Source organism: Lepidochelys kempii, chromosome 1 (genome assembly GCF_965140285.1).
Source record: "Lepidochelys kempii isolate rLepKem1 chromosome 1, rLepKem1.hap1, whole genome shotgun sequence".
NCBI lineage: Eukaryota > Metazoa > Chordata > Testudines > Cheloniidae > Lepidochelys > Lepidochelys kempii.
This window is the reverse complement of record NC_136380.1, coordinates 193,910,284-193,929,919: the sequence shown is the minus strand read 5'-3', so window position 1 is coordinate 193,929,919 and position 19,636 is coordinate 193,910,284.

Here is a 19,636-nt window from a genome sequence, read left to right as displayed (position 1 = left end):
GTATGAGTATTTCTAGGAAAATCCTTCCATTTCCTTTGGAGCAACAGGAGGCTGGGTCTTAAATCTTTAGATTATAAGAACTTGCATGTGAATTTTTACAGTAAGATATTTAGGCCCCAATCCTAATATTTATGAGCATTGTTGACTTTACAAGTAATCCCACTGAACTCAGGGCTCATTCTGAACCAGGTCTGTGATTATGGAACCCTCTACCACTGGAGAGCAGCCTGAAATCATGGGACAACTCCTGTGTTTAAAATTAAACATATGCATAAGTTTGGAGGATCAAGGCCCTAGTTTCTAAACCTCAACTCTGGAGATAAACAGTTTGCTGTCTTGCAAAGTCATGAAGCAGGTGGGCTTCCCATTCCTCTTTCCCCCTCCCCCAATTTTAATATGCCCATCACTGCAGTAGAAAGGTACCAAATGCAATGAATTAGCAAGAAAGAGTTATCACGGGCAAATGATGAACCATCTTTCTTCCTTCTTGGCTACTTGTTAATCATTAAGAGGTGTCTTGTACTGTGCTGTCAAGGAAGCGAGACACAAACTCAGCCGGATTTCCGGTGCTAGGGAGCTTCACAGCCACAGCTCTTCTACTCCAGAAGCCCCGTCTCTGACTCTCAAGATTTTTCACTGGGCTCCATCAACTCTCCCGTTCTTGTTGCTCGGAGTATTTGCAGGGTGGTGCGGAAGAACAGCTGTTCCCTGACACATACAGGGTCTCTACCAATGAGGCTTTTGAAGACAGACACCACACCAGCACTACATATAGGCTGTCCAAACATAATTTTTTTTTGGTTTGCCATACAAACTACACTTTGCCTTTCCTGAGCACGTGACCTAGTATGGGAGAGTTTTCTCTCACTGTGTCCTCTGGACTTGACTTTCTTTTTGGCTAAAACGAGTAAACAAGCATTATCGCTTTGTCACTGGATCAAAAGCAGCCACCGCCAAGCACCTGCAAACGAGAGGAAATAAATTGCCTGTAGAAAATGATAGTAATGTCTCAATCTTGTATCTGAAATGTCATCTTTAAACACGCAAGGGAGCATTGTTCTCAACTGGTATTTTCTTGCAAAGCTAAGAATTCTTGCAGGTTTTGTTTACATTTGGGACAGGCTGAGGTGAGGCAGAACACAGTAGTCAGGAAACAGATAAAGATCCATTCATTTCAAAGTCATCTTTTCAAATCTGTTATGTTTCTCCATATGCAGAGGGCAAGCATTCTGACTGGAAGACTTAATTCAGGCAAGCATTCTGACCGGAAGACTTAATTCAGACAAAGTATTTGTTTGCCTTTTATGTATGGAGAAACAGAACAGATTTATAAAGATTAAAAATGTGTGATTTGAAAATATTTCTTGTAACCATCAGCACTAAATTGAAGGACAAAAATGATGGTCCCTCTATTTAGGAGAGTTCACAGAGACTTAAAGGTGCGATATACAGAGTCCTAAAGTACATAGCATCATCCCAAATGTATAGTGCCTGAAGTTCAGCAATTGCTGTGAAATGAATCTTAGTCCAGTTTCCAATTACTTAAATGTGCGCTTCACAAACATACCACTACTATTGGCATTCTTGTTACCTGTTGTAGAGTGTGAAAGGACTGAAAGAATGCAAATAATGAAATACTCATCCACTCCCCTTAGGGGTGCTGTATTATTTTTGATTGAATATATGAGCCTAGTGTCTCAAAAATGTTAACATGACCCTATCACTGTCCAACATTAAACAGTTTTAAACAAGTTTTGGGTTTGGTATACAGAAACCTCAGGTTGCTTAGTACTATGGCAAACATGATTAAAGATCTTGTTGACCTTTTATTAAAAATAAAAGAGAAGGAGAAACAGTTAAGCATTTGAAATTTAAAGTATTAAGTAAAGCTTTCATTTTAACATTCCTTTTTCCCTTTAGCTGTAAGGAGTCTTTATAAGGGTGAAAAAGATCTTATTTGACAGGCTTTTAGATAGTATTAAAAGTAATAACTATCCTCTCTTTGAGGAAAAAGAAAAAAATGTTAGTTGAGAGGAGCTGGAGCTGCTATTGTTAAAGACAAAAGGGAAGAGAAAAGAAGAGCAAAGACAAAAATGCAGCTTCTGTCTTTGCTGCTGAGTTATATGCTAGAAAAGACACAGGTACAGCACACGGTCTTATCAGCCACTCTGAGACCTAGAAAACTTGTACCAGCATCAGGCTAATTAGGACATTGCTTTTTGGTCACAGGCTAAAGCTGTGTTGCAAAATATGCAGCCTAGGCCAGCTAAGCCAGAGTCTTCTTAGACAGAAGGCAAAAGGAGAGGATAGAAGAGAGAAGAAATAAGGTGGGGAAGAAAAAGGATACACAGGGGAAAAGGAGATGAAAGTCTCACATCGAAGGTGGGTTTGAAATTTAGCCAGAGCTGGTGATGTCATCTGGGTCCCCATCTTTGGCCTGGTTTGGACATCTTTCAGGCTCAGGACAGTGAAGTACAGTGGTATCATTATGGAAATGGTAAGGATGGCAGCCATGATGATGATGCTCATTTCTTCCTGTTCTTTCACCTTTCAGTCAGCCAGCATCTGTGTCTACCAATTTTCTTCAATTGAGGACCCCAACAGGGAAGTGATAAGTGGACTAGCTCATCCCCTCATCATTTTGTTCATCAAATAGGATGAATTTCCAATACCAAGTTTGATCCATTGATTTCCAGTCCCATACTTGTCCTATTTTCTGGGCATGATCTTAACACAGCCTTTGACGCCTTTTTGTTTAGGCAATTCAGCCTGTCTCTCTTTTGCACCTTTTCTCATCATGAGTTATTGTTGTAGGTTAGTGACTTAACTTTTCTCCAGTCTCTCAGAGTTAGACTAACCGTTGGGGTAAGTCTAGTAGGCCTCAAGTACAGGGGATCCCTCTGTGTCAACTTGAGGTATACTCAAAACTTCAATTTCATCTTGAAATCAAATATGGTCTTGTTTAAGACTGTTCTTCTGTTGGTGGCCTCAGGTCTGTTTATCACTCCACTACGTGGTGCTGGTGCACAGAGGAAGAGAGAGAGGGAGCTTTGTGGTCAGACTTCTTGCTTTGTGCTGCAGTAAAATAGGAAGCAAGTGAAGCAACGTTCATTTATAACACTGCAACATTAACAGACATGACAGACTACAGCCTAGATTGTGTTCTAGGAGTGGGAAATTCACCCCCAAAGGATTCAGAGTAGCAGCCGTGTTAGTCTGTATTCGCAAAAAGAAAAGGAGTACTTGTGGCACCTTAGAGACTAACCAATTTATTTGAGCATGAGCTTTCGTGAGCTACAGCTCACTTCGTCGGATGCATACCGTGGAAACTGCAGCAGACTTTATATATACACAGAGATCATGAAACAATACCTCCTCCCACCCCACTGTCCTGCTGGTAATAGCTTATCTAAAGTGATCATCAAGTTGGGCCATTTCCTGCACAAATCCAGGTTCTCTCACCCCCTCACCCCCCTCCAAAAAACACACAAACAAACTCACTCTCCTGCTGGTAATAGCTCATCCAAAGTGACCATTCTCCCTACAATGTGCATGGTAATCAAGGTGGGCCAGGTCCAGCACAAATCCAGGCTCTCACCCCCCCCCCTTTTCCTGGGGACACACACACACACACACACAAACTCACTCTCCTGCTGGCAATAGCTCATCCAAACTGACCACTCTCCAAGTTTAAATCCAAGTTTAACCAGAACATCTGGGGGGGGGGGGGGGGGGGAGGAAAAAACAAGGGGAAATAGGCTACCTTGCATAATGACTTAGCCACTCCCAGTCTCTATTTAAGCCTAAATTAACAGTATCCAATTTGCAAATGAATTCCAATTCAGCAGTTTCTCGCTGGAGTCTGGATTTGAAGTTTTTTTTCTTTTAAGATAGCGACCTTCATGTCTGTGATTGCGTGACCAGAGAGATTGAAGTGTTCTCCGACTGGTTTATGAATGTTGTAATTCTTGACATCTGATTTGTGTCCATTTATTCTTTTACGTAGAGACTGTCCAGTTTGACCAATGTACATGGCAGAGGGGCATTGCTGGCACATGATGGCATATATCACATTGGTAGATGTGCAGGTGAACGAGCCTCTGATAGTGTGGCTGATGTTATTAGGCCCTGTGATGGTGTCCCCTGAATAGATATGTGGGCACAGTTGGCAACGGGCTTTGTTTCAAGGATAAGTTCCTGGGTTAGTGGTTCTGTTGTGTGGTATGTGGTTGTTGGTGAGTATTTGCTTCAGGTTGGGGGGCTGTCTGTAATCATTCCGGAATGATTTCAACAACTTCCATCCCACCATCAACCTCAGCCTGGTCCAGTCCACACAAGAGATCCACTTCCTGGACACTACAGTGCTAATAAACAATGGTCACATAAACACCACCCTATACCGGAAACCTACCGACCGCTATTCCTACCTACATGCCTCCAGCTTTCACCCTGACCACACCACACGATCCATCGTCTACAGCCAAGCTCTGCGATACAACCGCATTTGCTCCAACCCCTCAGAGACAAACACCTACAAGATCTCTGTCAAGCTTTCTTACAACTACAATACCCACCTGCGGAAGTGAAGAAACAGATTGATAGAGCCAGAAGAGTTCCCAGAAGTTACCTACTACAGGACAGGCCTAACAAAGAAAATAACAGAACGCCACTAGCCGTCACCTTCAGCCCCCAACTAAAACCCCTCCAACGCATTATTAAGGATCTACAACCTATCCTAAAGGATGACCCAACACTCTCACAAATCTTGGGAGACAGGCCAGTCCTTGCCTACAGACAGCCCCGCAACCTGAAGCAAATACTCACCAACAACCACATACCACACAACAGAACCACTAACCCAGGAACTTATCCTTGCAACAAAGCCCGTTGCCAACTGTGCCCACATATCTATTCAGGGGACACCATCACAGGGCCTAATAACATCAGCCACACTATCAGAGGCTCGTTCACCTGCACATCTACCAATGTGATATATGCCATCATGTGCCAGCAATGCCCCTCTGCCATTTACATTGGTCAAACTGGACAGTCTCTACGTAAAAGAATAAATGGACACAAATCAGATGTCAAGAATTACAACATTCATAAAAAGAAAAGGAGTACTTGTGGCACCTTAGAGACTAACCAATTTATTAGAGCATAAGCTTTCGTGAGCTACAGCTCACTTCCTCAGATGCATATCGTGGAAACTGCAGCAGGCTTTATATATACACAGAGAATATGAACTATGAATTATTCTCTGTGTATATATAAAGTCTGCTGCAGTTTCCACGATATGCATCTGATGAAGTGAGCTGTAGCTCACGAAAGCTTATGCTCTAATAAATTGGTTAGTCTCTAAGGTGCCACAAGTACTCCTTTTCTTTTTGCGAATGCAGACTAACACGGCTGTTACTCTGAAACATTCATAAACCAGTCGGAGAACACTTCAATCTCTCTGGTCACGCAATCACAGACATGAAGGTCGCTATCTTAAAACAAAAAAAACTTCAAATCCAGACTCCAGCGAGAAACTGCTGAATTGGAATTCATTTGCAAATTGGATACTGTTAATTTAGGCTTAAATAGAGACTAGGAGTGGCTAAGTCATTATGCAAGGTAGCCTATTTCCCCTTGTTTTTTCCTACCCCCCCTCCAGATGTTCTGGTTAAACTTGGATTTAAACTTGGAGAGTGGTCAGTTTGGATGAGCTATTGCCAGCAGGAGAGTGAGTTTGTGTGTGTGTGTGTGTCCCCGGGAAAAGGGGGGGGGGTGAGAAAGCCTGGATTTGTGCTGGACATGGCCCACCTTGATTACCATGCACATTGTAGGGAGAGTGGTCACTTTGGATGAGCTATTACCAGCAGGAGAGTGAGTTTGTGTGTGTGGTTTTTGGAGGGGGGTGAGGGAACCTGGATTTGTGCAGGAAATGGCCCACCTTGATTATCATGCACATTGTGTAGAGAGTTGTCACTTTGGATGGGCTATTACCAGCAGGAGAGTGAGTTTGTGTGTGGGGGGTGGAGGGTGAGAAAACCTGGATTTGTGCTGGAAATAGCCCAACTTGATGATCACTTTAGATAAGCTATTACCAGCAGGACAGTGGGGTGGGAGGAGGTATTGTTTCATGATCTCTGTGTGTATATAAAGTCTGCTGCAGTTTCCACAGTATGCATCCGATGAAGTGAGCTGTAGCTCATGAAAGCTCATGCTCAAATAAATTGGTTAGTCTCTAAGGTGCCACAAGTACTCCTTTTCTTTTCACCCCCAAAGGAGAGAGCCAGCATAAGGCTATGAATTAATTTAGGCTGGAAATTAGAAGGTATCTACCAGGAGTGAGGTTCTGGAAGAAGCCTTCTAATAGGGCAAACAATGTAACTAATTTTAAGATAGCACTTGATGGGGGGAGAGATAGCTCAGTGATTTGAGCATTGGCCTGCTAAACCCAGGGTTGAGAGCTCAATCCTTGAGGGGGCCATTTAGGGATCTGGGGCAAAAATTGAGGATTGGTCCTGCTTTGAGCAGGGGGTTGGACTAGATGACCTCCTGAGGTCCCTTCCAACCCTGAGATTCTGTGATAAATTTACAAATGGGATTGCCTGCAGACTGGACTTGATGACCCAGAAGGTCCCTTCCAGTCCTACGTTCCTGTGTATAAGTTATACAGGCCTAAGTGATGCATAGGACTTGTGCTGTGCCTCTGCACAGGGGGCATTTCACCCAATCAGCAGGTTTTTGGATCAGCGTGGGTTAAAAGCAATGGAATGGTACAACATCCCTTTAAACATGGAAAATTTCTTAGAACATGGTTAATATACTCTCCCTTTAAAGAAGCCCAGGGAAATAAATTCTGAATGAATCGGTGGACATTGGAGGGCCTAGTCTGGCACTGGGAGAAGAGCCCCAGTGGTGGAAAAATCAGTCAGGGGCTCAAGCTGCAATATTGGAAAGTGACCATGAAGTCCTCTATGTGGGGAGGGATTGACCCTAAGGTGATATTGGACAATCTATGGTTTGGTGTAAGCTAGAATGCTAAGCATACATATAGAAATAATGAAAGTTATTGAAGATGTAAAGCAAATAGAAGAATCTAAATATATGTATTAAAATAGACTTGGATGTAGGGCTTAAGCATTAAGTGTGAAGGGCTTAGAGTAAGGCCTGGTAAAAGTTGGCAGTTTGTAGCATGTTGGCTAGCATGAGTATTATGTGCTTGACCAAAAGTTATGAAGTGATACGTACTTGACCTAATGTTATAACTTTTACCAATACATAACTTGTGATAGTTCAGTAATGCATTATGTGATAAATAGGTAAATCACAAAACAATTAAATCAAATATGGTCCTGGACATGTGTGGGTGGAATAGGAAAAGGTGCATAAAAGATGTGGTTATCCATCCTATTGTTGGGATACTCGGGGATGACCTGGGACATCCAGATAGGAAGCCTAGCCCAGCCCCATCTTTGTTTCTAATGGTCTCCATCACATAAGTATGAACAATGCAGGAAACCACTTTACTGTACCTATTTTAATTGTATAGGTATTTCAATTATATTTGTCTGTGTGATGTTTCCCTGGTGTTATCTGAACCAGTGATCTGCTAGGCCACTCCAATCCTCAACTCTGGGGGCCAGCCTTACCCTGCTGTGCTGTGAGAACCCCCACTCCTGGGCTGTTCACACACAGCCTCTCGCATGTAAGCTGCTTGGATTGTGCAACTGAATGACGCTAGCCAATATCTCCAGTCCCAGACACAGCTACAGAGGACAACAAAAGAGGACAGTTGCCATCCCAAAAGAGTGTCACAACGAAAGCGATGTGGCATTTATTAATGCTAGCAGCACTAGATTGGCACGGCGTTGATCATGGAGACATTCTTCCCAAGATAAATTTGGTACGCGCACACAAACTTTGAGCTTGTTATTACAGACTGGGACGCTCTGTATCTCAGGGGAAAACCGTGCACCCCCATGTTATCCTTATAATATGATTACATTGTTATAGTAATGTTATAGGTTGTAACCTCATGTATAGAGTTATGAGGCTGAAAATGTGTCCTCATGGCTTAAAACAAGCCCAGGCAAAACTCTCTCCAGGAACAGAGGGGCAGTTTACCCATCATCAGGGCATGTATGGGACAAACTCAGCCCAGCCTCACAGGAACAAAGGATTGGTTGGACTCTTGAGTGAATCACCCCCCTTCCCTTGGTCAGTTGGAACTATGATGAGGTAATATTTACCTGACCCTGAAGGGGGGGGGGGGGAGGCAAAGCCAAGAGGGAAGAAAGAACATGATAAAAGGGAGAGACCTTTGCCATGCTCTTCCTCTCCCTTCCACCCCCATCTACAGACACCACCACCAAGTGACTGAAGCACTGATGAAAGGGGAGAGCCTGGCTGAAGGGCAACCAGCCAGCCTGTAGTGAGAAGCATCTAAGTTTTGTAAGGGCACTGAAAGTGTTAAGATCAGCTTAGAATGCATTTTGCTTTTATTTCATTTGACCAAATTCAACTTCTTGTGCTTAGATTTTAAGTGATTATAAGTCAGTCTTTTGTAGTTAATAAATTTTGTTTATTCTACCTGAAGCAGTGCGTTTTTTGTTTGAAGTGTGTCAGACTCCCCTTGGAATATCAAGCCTGATCCATATCAATTTCTTTGTTAAATTGATGAACTCATATAAGCTTGCAGCATCCAGCGGACATAACTGGACACTGCAAGATGGTCATTGGCATCACAGTTAGCACCCGCTGAAATGAACAGGACAATACATACTTCAGAGCTATTGTGTCAGGCTCTCTGAAAACCCAGGGAAACATTACGGCATCTGTGATACTCAGGGTCATAGACATACTTCCTAAAGTGACCCAACTGCTAGAGGCTAACTGAAAAAAAAAAGAAAAGGAAAAAGGAAGGAAAATGAAGGAGAACAACAGGGTATATATCTGTACCCCTGGAAGTGGATAAATGGAAAATGCTGCAGTAGGCCCATCTCCTCCATATTTGTGCACGTAGCTTTAGCCCTGTGAACAGATCAACTGATGACAGTTGGACTACTCATATTCAAATGAAGCATGTGCAAAAGAGCTTGCATGATCAGGGCCTCAATTAGTAGTAAACCAGATTCCAAGTAGGTTGCTAGTGGGCACTGTGCTTCTGACTGTGTGCTCTTTCAGATGAAATATAAAGAAGATTCGGGGCACTTTTGGAACAGTAATTAAAGATCCCATACCACCTTGTCAAGGTTCCTCCCCCACTCTGAACTCTAGGGTACAGATGTGGGGACCTGCATGAAAAACCTCTTAAGCTTATCTTTACCAGCTTAGGTCAAAACTTCCCCAAGGTACAAAATATTACACCCGTTATCCTTGGACTGGCCGCTACCACCACCAAACTAATACTGGTTACTGGGGAAGAGCTGTTTGGATGCGTCCTTCCCCCCAAAATACTTCCCAAAATCTTGCACCCCACTTCCTGGACAAGGTTTGGTAAAAAGCCTCACCAATTTGCCTAGGTGACTACAGACCCAGACCCTTGGATCTTAAGAACAATGAACAATCCTCCCAACACTTGCACCCCCCCTTTCCTGGGAAATGTTGGATAAAAAGCCTCACCAATTTGCATAGGTGACCACAGACCCAAACCCTTGGATCTGAGAACAATGAAAAAGCATTCAGTGTTTTACAAGAAGACTTTTAATAAAAAATAGAAGTAAATAGAAATAAAGAAATCCCCCCCTGTAAAATCAGGATGGTAGATATTTTACAGGGTAATTAGATTCAAAAACATAGAGAACCCCTCTAGGCAAAACCTTAAGTTACAAAAAAGATATAGACAGAAATAGTTATTCTATTCAGCACAATTCTTTTCTCAGCCATTTAAAGAAATCATAATCTAACACATACCTAGCTAGATTACTTACTAAAAGTTCTAAGACTCCATTCCTGGTCTATCCCTGGCAGAAACCAGCATACAGACAGACACAGACCCTTTGTTTCTCTCCCTCCTCCCAGCTTTTGAAAGTATCTTGTCTCCTCATTGGTCATTTTGGTCAGGTGCCAGCGAGGTTACCTTTAGCTTCTTAACCCTTTACAGGTGAGAGGAGCTTTCCCCTGGCCAGGAGGGATTTCAAAGGGGTTTACCCTTCCCTTTATATTTATGACACACCTCCTGTGGAAGAATAGGGAAATTAACTCCAGCATCCTGGCCAAATTCCAAGTTGCCTAATTACATTCTGCTTGGTAGAATTCTCCCTGTGTTTTTCATTAGGCAGCATTCTTCCATTCCTGCCTTAAACAGTTGTGTAGAGTTACTGCTGAATGGGTGCTATGTTTTACATCAAAACTGGCTGCAATTCAATCTTGAATGAAATGATCCTGGTGAATAATAATATGTATCATTTATTGAGTTTAATTTGTAAAACATTTGAGAGGTTTCAAACATGCAAAACAGGATTTCCATGTAAGTCCTTTATAAGGAATCTTCAAATCAGACTTTAATCCCAAAATCTAATCCACACTGGCATGCAGGAATGAGTTTCACCCACGCTGACAGAAGATGGCATATTAAAATAGTGCCTGTCTTGTCAACTCACTATTTTAACACATGAATCTTGCATCCAAGTATACATACTTGACAGACATAAGCACCACAGAAAATGTTATTAAACATAGAATCTGTTGTGCTACAAATCTGTCAGATGGTTCTTCTCTCTTGCCATAAATAAGAGATTAGGAAACTTCTTTAAAGGAAGATCTTTAGAGGAAAGAAAAAAAGCAAAGAAAAGGAGGTGGCATCCTTTCCTAGATATGATCATTTATAACTGCAGAGAGAAAGGGATTCCTGGGCTTGTAGTTACAAATGAAATATTGCACAGTTGTGTATACATTTATCAGCCCCATCACCAGGTATATACAGGGAATTGGCCAAAAGTCCCTCTCACCCTCATTTTTGGGCCAAATTCAGTTCATTTACAGCTATTTAATCCTCATTAAATTCTGATGCATTGTAGTACCTGACTCCAAGAAGGTTTCACTCATGTAATGAAGGGCAGAACCTGGGCTTCTGGGTCTACCAGTATTAACAATGCAGAATTACATGGTGAAAAAAGTTATCAGTTGCATAGTCTCAAGAATGATGACCCAACTTTGCTCTGTTGGGTCCTTGACTATGAACTAAACCTCAAAGACTTTGATTCTTTATTTTCTTATAAATGATTAATGTCTGGCTACGTTTTCTACAGCGAGTATCTTGAGAAAGGGAGCTGGTGACGCCTGCCAGAACATCCGTAAAAGTCACAGAACAGACATTTAAAAAGGAAGAACAAAAGGGCTTGCAAAAAAGGGAAAAAACCCACAAACCAACATGGTCAGCCTTGACCACATAGCTTTTCACAAAGGCTGTAACACCTGTGTTGTTTGAGTACTGAGCACTAACCTTCTGAGGATTATTACACAGTTTTATAATCTCTCCATTTATTTTTTAAAACTACAGGTGTCAAACAAAGTTTCCACACAGGTTCTTCCCTACTCTTACAGTAACATTTCATGGTTTACTAAATGGTTTATGTATGAAAAAGTCACTTTGGCTAGGGTGAACATGAATGCGTTTTCCATCATAGTTTCACCTGGAAGCAAAGCTGAGTGTTTTAAACTGTACCTTGAAGTCAGCAAACGACTCCATACAGACTCCAGTAGTGGGACCATTGCATGTTAAACTCACTTGCTTTTAATTTAAATTGTAATCACTATGGGGCAGGGCCCATCCTTCATGTTGTGTCTATCGAAAGTAGCCTCATGGGTCCAGTCTTCTAAATCTACTGTAACATTATTAATACTAATTGTCATAAATATAAAGGGAAGGGTAAACCCCTTTGAAATCCCTCCTGGCCAGGGGAAAGCTCCTCTCACCTGTAAAGGGTTAAGAAGCTAAAGGTAACCTCGCTGGCACCTGACCAAAATGACCAATGAGGAGACAAGATACTTTCAAAAGCTGGGAGGAGGGAGAGAAACAAAGGGTCTGTGTCTGTCTGTAGTCATCTTGGCCGGGGACAGAACAGGAATGGAGTCTTAGAACTTTTAGTAAGTAATCTAGCTAGGTATGTGTTAGATTATGATTTCTTTAAATGGCTGAGAAAAGAATTGTGCTGAATAGAATAACTATTTCTGTCTGTGTATCTTTTTTGTAACTTAAGGTTTTGCCTAGAGGGGTTCTCTATGTTTTTTAATCTAATTACCCTGTAAGATATCTACCATCCTGATTTTACAGGGGGGATTTCTTTATTTCTATTTACTTCTATTTTTTATTAAAAGTCTTCTTGTAAAACACTGAATGCTTTTTCATTGTTCTCAGATCCAAGGGTTTGGGTCTGTGGTCACCTATGCAAATTGGTGAGGCTTTTTATCCAACATTTCCCAGGAAAGGGGGGGTGCAAGTGTTGGGAGGATTGTTCATTGTTCTTAAGATCCAAGGGTCTGGGTCTGTAGTCACCTAGGCAAATTGGTGAGGCTTTTTACCAAACCTTGTCCAGGAAGTGGGGTGCAAGGTTTTGGGAAGTATTTTGGGGGGGAAGGACGCGTCCAAACAGCTCTTCCCCAGTAACCAGTATTAGTTTGGTGGTGGTAGCGGCCAGTCCAAGGATAACGGGGGTAATATTTTGTACCTTGGGGAAGTTTTGACCTAAGCTGGTAAAGATAAGCTTAGGAGGTTTTTCATGCAGGTCCCCACATCTGTACCCTAGAGTTCAGAGTGGGGGAGGAACCTTGACACTAATATTCTGCTTTGTCACTGGAGAAAGTGAATTAACATCAGAGCAAACATTTCACTTAGGGCTCTCACTGTCTAGCCTGCATTAAGGAACTGGCAGCTTCTGACTGCCGGCTAAAGAGCTTCCCTTTGAATTCGTTATTTTGAAATGTGCCCTTCCGGTTACTTTTCAAGCCTCATGGTTGGCTTCTTCAGGAGCCTTCCTAAAACAGTGTGAAGGATGACTCATCGGGAAAGACGGAAATTCCATTTCTCTCAGCAGTGCCTGTCTATTTAGTATTATTAGATGCTCAGCCTGCCTTGTATTGACAGCCATACAGCAGTGTGCCATACTACAGTTCGGCAATGTGTACAGACTTAGGCATTTTAAGTTGTCAGTCAAATCAGGCTCTGAATTGAAGTCTCCCAGCAGCTGCCAGCTAATGTCAACAGCTATGTCTTTTATTTTTTAAATGCCATTATATAGATTTGCTTATCTTTATGAAAAGACAAGAAATCCACAACTGACCCCCTCTGACCAATATTAAAAACATAACAAATCACTGAAAGTGGCCCAGTGCAGATCACACATCATCTACTAATGATACGGCCTTGACTCTGATGGCCTTGAGTTTTTTTGAAGCCCTAAATTCACTTACAATGGTGGGGAAAAGAAAGTCACAAGAGACTTAAAAAGTATTTCCTTGTCATATTTGCCTTTTCATAGAATCTTAGAAATGTAGGGCTGGAAGGGACCTTGAGAGGTCATCTATTTCAGCCCCCTGTGCTCAGCCAGGACCAAGTAAATCTAGACCTACCCTGACAGTTGCTCATCTAATTGGTTTTTGAAAGCCTCCAATGATGGGGATTCCAGAGCCTCCTTCAGAAGCTTTATTCCAATGCTTGGCTGCTCTTATAATTGGAAAGTTTTTCCTGATATTTAATCTAAATCCCACTTGCTGCAGATTAAGCCCATTACTTCTTGTCCTACCTTCAGTGGACATGGAGAACAATTGATCACTGTCCTCTTTATAAGACAGGATTTTAGCATACAACAACAGGAATGACAGTTTTCAGAGTAATAGCCGTGTTAGTCGGTATTCACAAAAAGAAAAGGAGTACTTGTGGCACCTTAGAGACTAACCAATTTATTTGAGCATAAGTTTTCGTGATGCATCCGATGAAGTGAGCTGTAGCTCGTGAAAGTGTTGGGAACACTGGGGCATGGCCACTAGGTAACTCGAGGGGATGGAAGACCACAAGTGTCGATGAAGCCCCCTCGCACTAGGCCCCGGTGTCCTTGGCCCCCCCCCCCTCCTGCCTGGAGGCACTCGCAGCAGCTCTGCGTGCTAGGCCCAAGTGTCCTTGGCCCCCCCCGCCTGGAGGCACACACAGCAGTTATGCTGAGAATCTGCAACAGTATGTTGCAGAGTCAGACTGCCTGAAACTAAGCAAGGCCAAACAGGGGAGATATGGAAGAACAATGCTGAATAAAGCAGCTTTATGTATAGTTTAACAAATGATACAGAGAATCAGGGAACTAGCTGGGAACTGGATTGGCTGGCTATATGGATACTTGGAGCAGCTTGCTATTGGATAAGTATGCTGGGAAAAAGGATGTATAAAAGCCTGTGTAACTTCCTGCTTTGTTGTACAGGATTTGAGATTCAAATCTCCCTGTACCTTTTTGAAGCTTCAAATAAACTTTTCTGCTTCTCCACCCCGTTGTGATTATTGGGTGCAGCACACCGGGTAACGAACCAACTCAAGCTGTTGTTCAGCCTCTCGGCCCTGGGTGCCGGCAACAAAAGCTTATGCTCAAATAAATTGGTTAGTCTCTACGGTGCCACAAGTCCTCCTTTTCTTTTTAGGAATGACAGTGGTATTCTTTAGACCCAAGTACGCCAATAACCTCCAAATACAAATTTGGAAAATAGGGCTTTAGGAAGTAGAAGGTAAGGAGAGTTTGTCTGAGATAGGAAACATTACAAAAGGCATTAAAAAATTGGATCTCACAAATAGGGGTCTCACTAATTTACACAAGTCTTCTGGACTAGCAACAGAGCTCTTCCCCACTGCACGTGTAGGCACACACTGACTGTTGTATTACAAAGAAGTTGGTGCACGTTTTTCTTAACCCACATGTTCTGTTGAAAAGGAAACAGCACAAGAACAATGCTCAAGCGGTATAGTGGAGAATGTGGCGAGACATCACTATTTTTACCTATCAGATATTTCTTTAAATAGCCAGCCACAAAACATGTCTGAGCTGAAAAACAGCTTGGTTATCCAGCCTATTAGCTACTGCAATACAGTACACCACTTCTTTTACTTTCTAAGGCACTGGTAGCACTCAAAGATCTAAGCAGGGAACAAAGTTACACAAGCTGACAACATAATAATGACAATAATACTTTGAGATCTATTGAAAAGCACTATGTAAATGCAAAGGGAATTAGAACAAAGGGTTTATACAATACCACCACCATGTGTATACATGAGTCTCAGACACTCAATGGGTAAAAATTTTCTAAAGTCCCATTTTCAAAAGTGACAGCTGCTCGGCAGCTTATATCTCACTGATAGTCAACGGGCTCCTAATTGTATTCAGTGCTGTAGCCGTGTTGATTCCAGTATATTAAAGACACAAGGGGGCTGAGAATATCTTTTAGTGGATCAACTTCTATTGGTGGGAGAGACAAGCTTCCAAGCTCTTCTTCAGGCCTCTGTGTAGCTTGAAAGCTTGTCTCTCTCACCTCCCCCACCTTGTCTCGCTAACAGGCTCCTCAGTCACTTTTAAAAATGGGACTGATGCACAGTTTGAAAGTATTACCCATAGTGTTAGGAATTCACCTCACACTTTGGTGCAAATCAGAGAATAGAAGTTCACAGAGCTGGGAGGGGGTAAAGCCAGCAAGAGAGAGGAGAACCAGGCTCCTTGAGTTCTGTGGGGCAACTCATGTTAGTAGAGGCTGCAGCAGGATCAGACTTGTACTTACAAAGGGGAAAACTAAGCAACGTGTGTTTTTTAACTAAAAGTTAAGTGTCAAGGGAGATTATGACTATCAAAAAATCTACTCATAAGTAGAATATATAAAAACATTCCTCCAATGGAAAAGTCCCTCTTTGCCAGTGGCTCTTTTGATAGCCACTGTAGAGAGGGATGACTTCTCTCTTCCCCTCCCCCTGTAGCAGCTCTCCCGAGCCTGAACTAAAGCTCACTGAAGTTAATGAAAAGACCGCTAGTGATTTCAATGGGTTCTGGACAATGGGCTCTGCCTATTCCACTTGGGTCCAAAACCCACTCAACTTTCTCATGCAAGTAATCCCAAAATATTGCGAGAGTAAGGTGGGTTCTCTCTCTCAATGGAAATTTTGACACCGATTGCCACAAAGATAAGAGGTTTTTCTGCAGGTTCAGTTTAGTGTCAGAGTCCTTGAGAATAAGGTTGTGCAGATATCGGAAAAAAGCCGTGGTTTCCCCACAGGAAATCTGTGATACAGGTTGTAATAAAAGCCATCATCTGCTCAAGCGAGTGGGCTAAAAATAGCAGCATGGCTGTGGCAGCATGGGCAGTGATCAGGCTAGTCGCCCAGCTACATACACGGGGGGTCAGGCAGGATTGCACTCAGGTGGCTAGACCCAGCTGCAACCAGTGGCCATGAGAGCACCAGTTGCAGCTGAAGCATGCTAGCTGAAGCAGCGCTAGTGCGGGTCTGTCCACGCGCACTGCCAGCTGCTGTGAAGCCATACCCTTTCAAGTCAATCTGTTCTGGAGCCCTGGGGAAAGACAACTATAGCTGAAATACACCCACATTTTTGAGGGGGCCTGTGCATGGCACTGCAGAAGTGGAATCCACGCTGGCCGCAGTTGGACACCGAATGCACAGAGACGACTCAACACATCTGAGCCCCAAGTCCTGCTTATGGGCCTGTTTCTGATTACACGGTGGTGTAAGCCAGGAGTAATGCTACTGACATTACACTGGAGTAAAATTGCTGTAAAAAAAAACAAAAACAAAAACAAACAGAATCAAGCCTTTGGAGGGGGACTTAAGTGGTGCAGACCTAGCACATTTCTGACCACGTGCGCTGGGGAAGTGCCTTCTCAGCTGCTGTGTGCCCTAAGACAGAAGCTCTCAACCTTTCCAGACTACTGTACCCCTTTCAGGAGTCTGATGTCTTGTGTACCCCAAGTTTCCCCTCACTTCAAAACTACTTGCTTACAAAATCAGACAAAAATACAGGCGTAAAAATAAAGCACATTACTGAGCAATTGCTGTGTCTCATTTTTACCATATAAATTATAAAAAAATAGGAATATAAATATTGTACTTACATTTCAGTGTATAGTATCTAGCACTATGTAAATGCAGTATGAACAAGTCATTGTATGAAATTGTAGTTTGTACTGACTTTGCTAGTGCTCTTTATGTAGCCTGTTGTAAAACTAGACAAATATCTAGATGAGTGGACGTACCCCTGGAAGACCTTTGTGTACCTCAGGGGTACGCATACCCCTGGTTGAGAACCACTGCCCTAAGATGCACACTGTAAGCAGAATTACTATCTGCACATTGCAGTAGCACTGAAACTATTCAGGACTTTCACTGTATACAAAATCATTCTCTGTTTACCAGTGCATTCCATTGTTAGCCATGATGCTACTTATTATGCGGAGGGCTGTTTTTCAGTGGTTGTGATTCAGGGAATCATTATCCTTTAGGAAGCTGGATCATACACAAAGTAGACATGAAGGGCCAAACTCTGCTGTCAGTTATGCTACTAATTTCTGTAGGAGTTATGTGGGCATAAACACACTTGATGATTTAGCCCAGTTCCAGAAAGTTATATTACCAATGCTTATTGAGGCTGATAAAATGACTCTCAGTCTTAAACCTCTGCAGCAATATGTGCAAATTGCGAATTTGCAAATATGGAATACAATTTATGAAGCTATGTTACCCTATTACTTGAAAGAGATGGTTCTCTCCACTCTAATCAAGTATACCCGAGCCTTGTATCAGCTGTCTAGACTGTCATTCCTTTGATTTATGTATGTGGTTTTTTTAGTTGATTAATTTGTTTTACACCAATTTTTGAAAACCAATTTTTTTTTTTTTAAAGAAACTGCTGAGGCTTCCCATCCAGTGTTTGCACTATAAAACAGACCATGTAAAGCAACAACATTTTAGCAGGGAAACTATTCAAGGGAGTGACAAATCTCATTTGTTTGACAGCATTAGAAATTAGTTCCCATTAGAAGAGGGAAAATAGCAGCGTGGTGGGGGCAAGCATTTAGACACATTTTTTACAAATCCTGAAATTCCTTTTAATTTGAACCTGTTTTTGTCTGAGATGTCCAGTGAAACTGTGCAGGTTGTGGAGGTTTGGATTAGAACGACGCAAAGCAAGTAAGGTAAGGATGGGCTTTTTGACAAAAAGTTTTGCTCGAAGATAGTCATCTTTTCAGGCAGCTTGGTGCCCCAGCCAACAACTCATTCCTGCAAGGTGTGAAATACACTGCTCAGAATCAGAAATATACTGAGACACACATAACTGGATCTTATTCAATGGCCACTGCCTCAATTTCTCCACTCCTTTCACTACAACTGGTGCTTTGTAATTATTCTCCCCTTATGGGGTCTGGTTTAACAGTACAGCTGAAACCTAGAAATCCATAGCCTTATTCTCCAGGCTCTCCAATTCATTATGCCTGGGCTCCCCATTTTATTTTCCTCCTGCCCCTCACTGCCAGTAGCTCCAGCCAGGCCTTTCCCCCCAGCTGATAGATATTTCATTCTGAATCTCTTAACCCCCAGGCAGAGGGCCTGAGGAACAAGTAGAGTGTCTCTAGGTATGTCTATGCTGCCATTAGACACCCACAGCCAGCCTATGCCTGCTGACCTGAGCTTAGGGGCTGTTAACTGCATTGTAGGCATTTGTGCTCGGGTTGTAGCTCAACCTCTGGGACCCTCCCACCTTGCAGGGTCCTAGAGCCCAATTGTCTACACCACAATTGAAGAGACCCTTAGCCCTAGGACCCTAAATCCGCTGGCATGGGCCATCTGCAGGTTTATAACTGCAGTGTAGACATCCCCTCTGTATAGAGCAGCTCACAAAGCCCTCCTGTACCTTTGAACTTCTCCCCAAACTCAGCAGTCTCACTGAACTTAAGCCCTTTATACCTCCCAGCAGCCCTACTGCATCATGTGACCCCTGGACTCATTCCTTCACTTGGTGAGTGGGCTAAGCCTGCAAAGGTGGAGCTGAGTCCCAACCCCTTTAAAAGGTCAACTCCTCCTAACACAACATGATTAATGTTAAGCATGTGAATAGCTCCGCGGAAGTCAATAGGACTGCTTCCCTGCGGGATGTGTCGAAGTGCTTTGGTGAATCTGGGCAAGGGTATGCAGCATGTAGGGGGACTGAGCCCCATTTTGTCTTTTCACGTTCAGCAAAGTTTGATATAATGGCTATTTTTGGATAAAAATTCACATCACACATTTCAAATCTCAAATATAATAGCTTGGTAAAGGTCAAAGCTACCTTTCACTCAGAAATGGAGCCTTTTTCATACGAACATTTATCAAAGGAGCCTAATTTCATGTGTGTAATGAAGTACAAAAAACATTTACTGTTTTCAGTATTTTTACCCTTAATTGTTCCCAATTTAGGAAACCTAGAGGTCTATCAACCTTGGATAATCACAGGTTCCATTTGGCTTTGAGGCAAAACAGCTGAATAGTCTTAGGTTATCAGAACTAGGTTGTTTACTCATTCATCCCTAGGTAAGATACGGGTGTCGTAAATGCATTTTCTAAATATTGATCTAAGAAATTAATATATAAAAATTATCCTTAAGTAATAGTTTGAGTAGGAGAGGCATG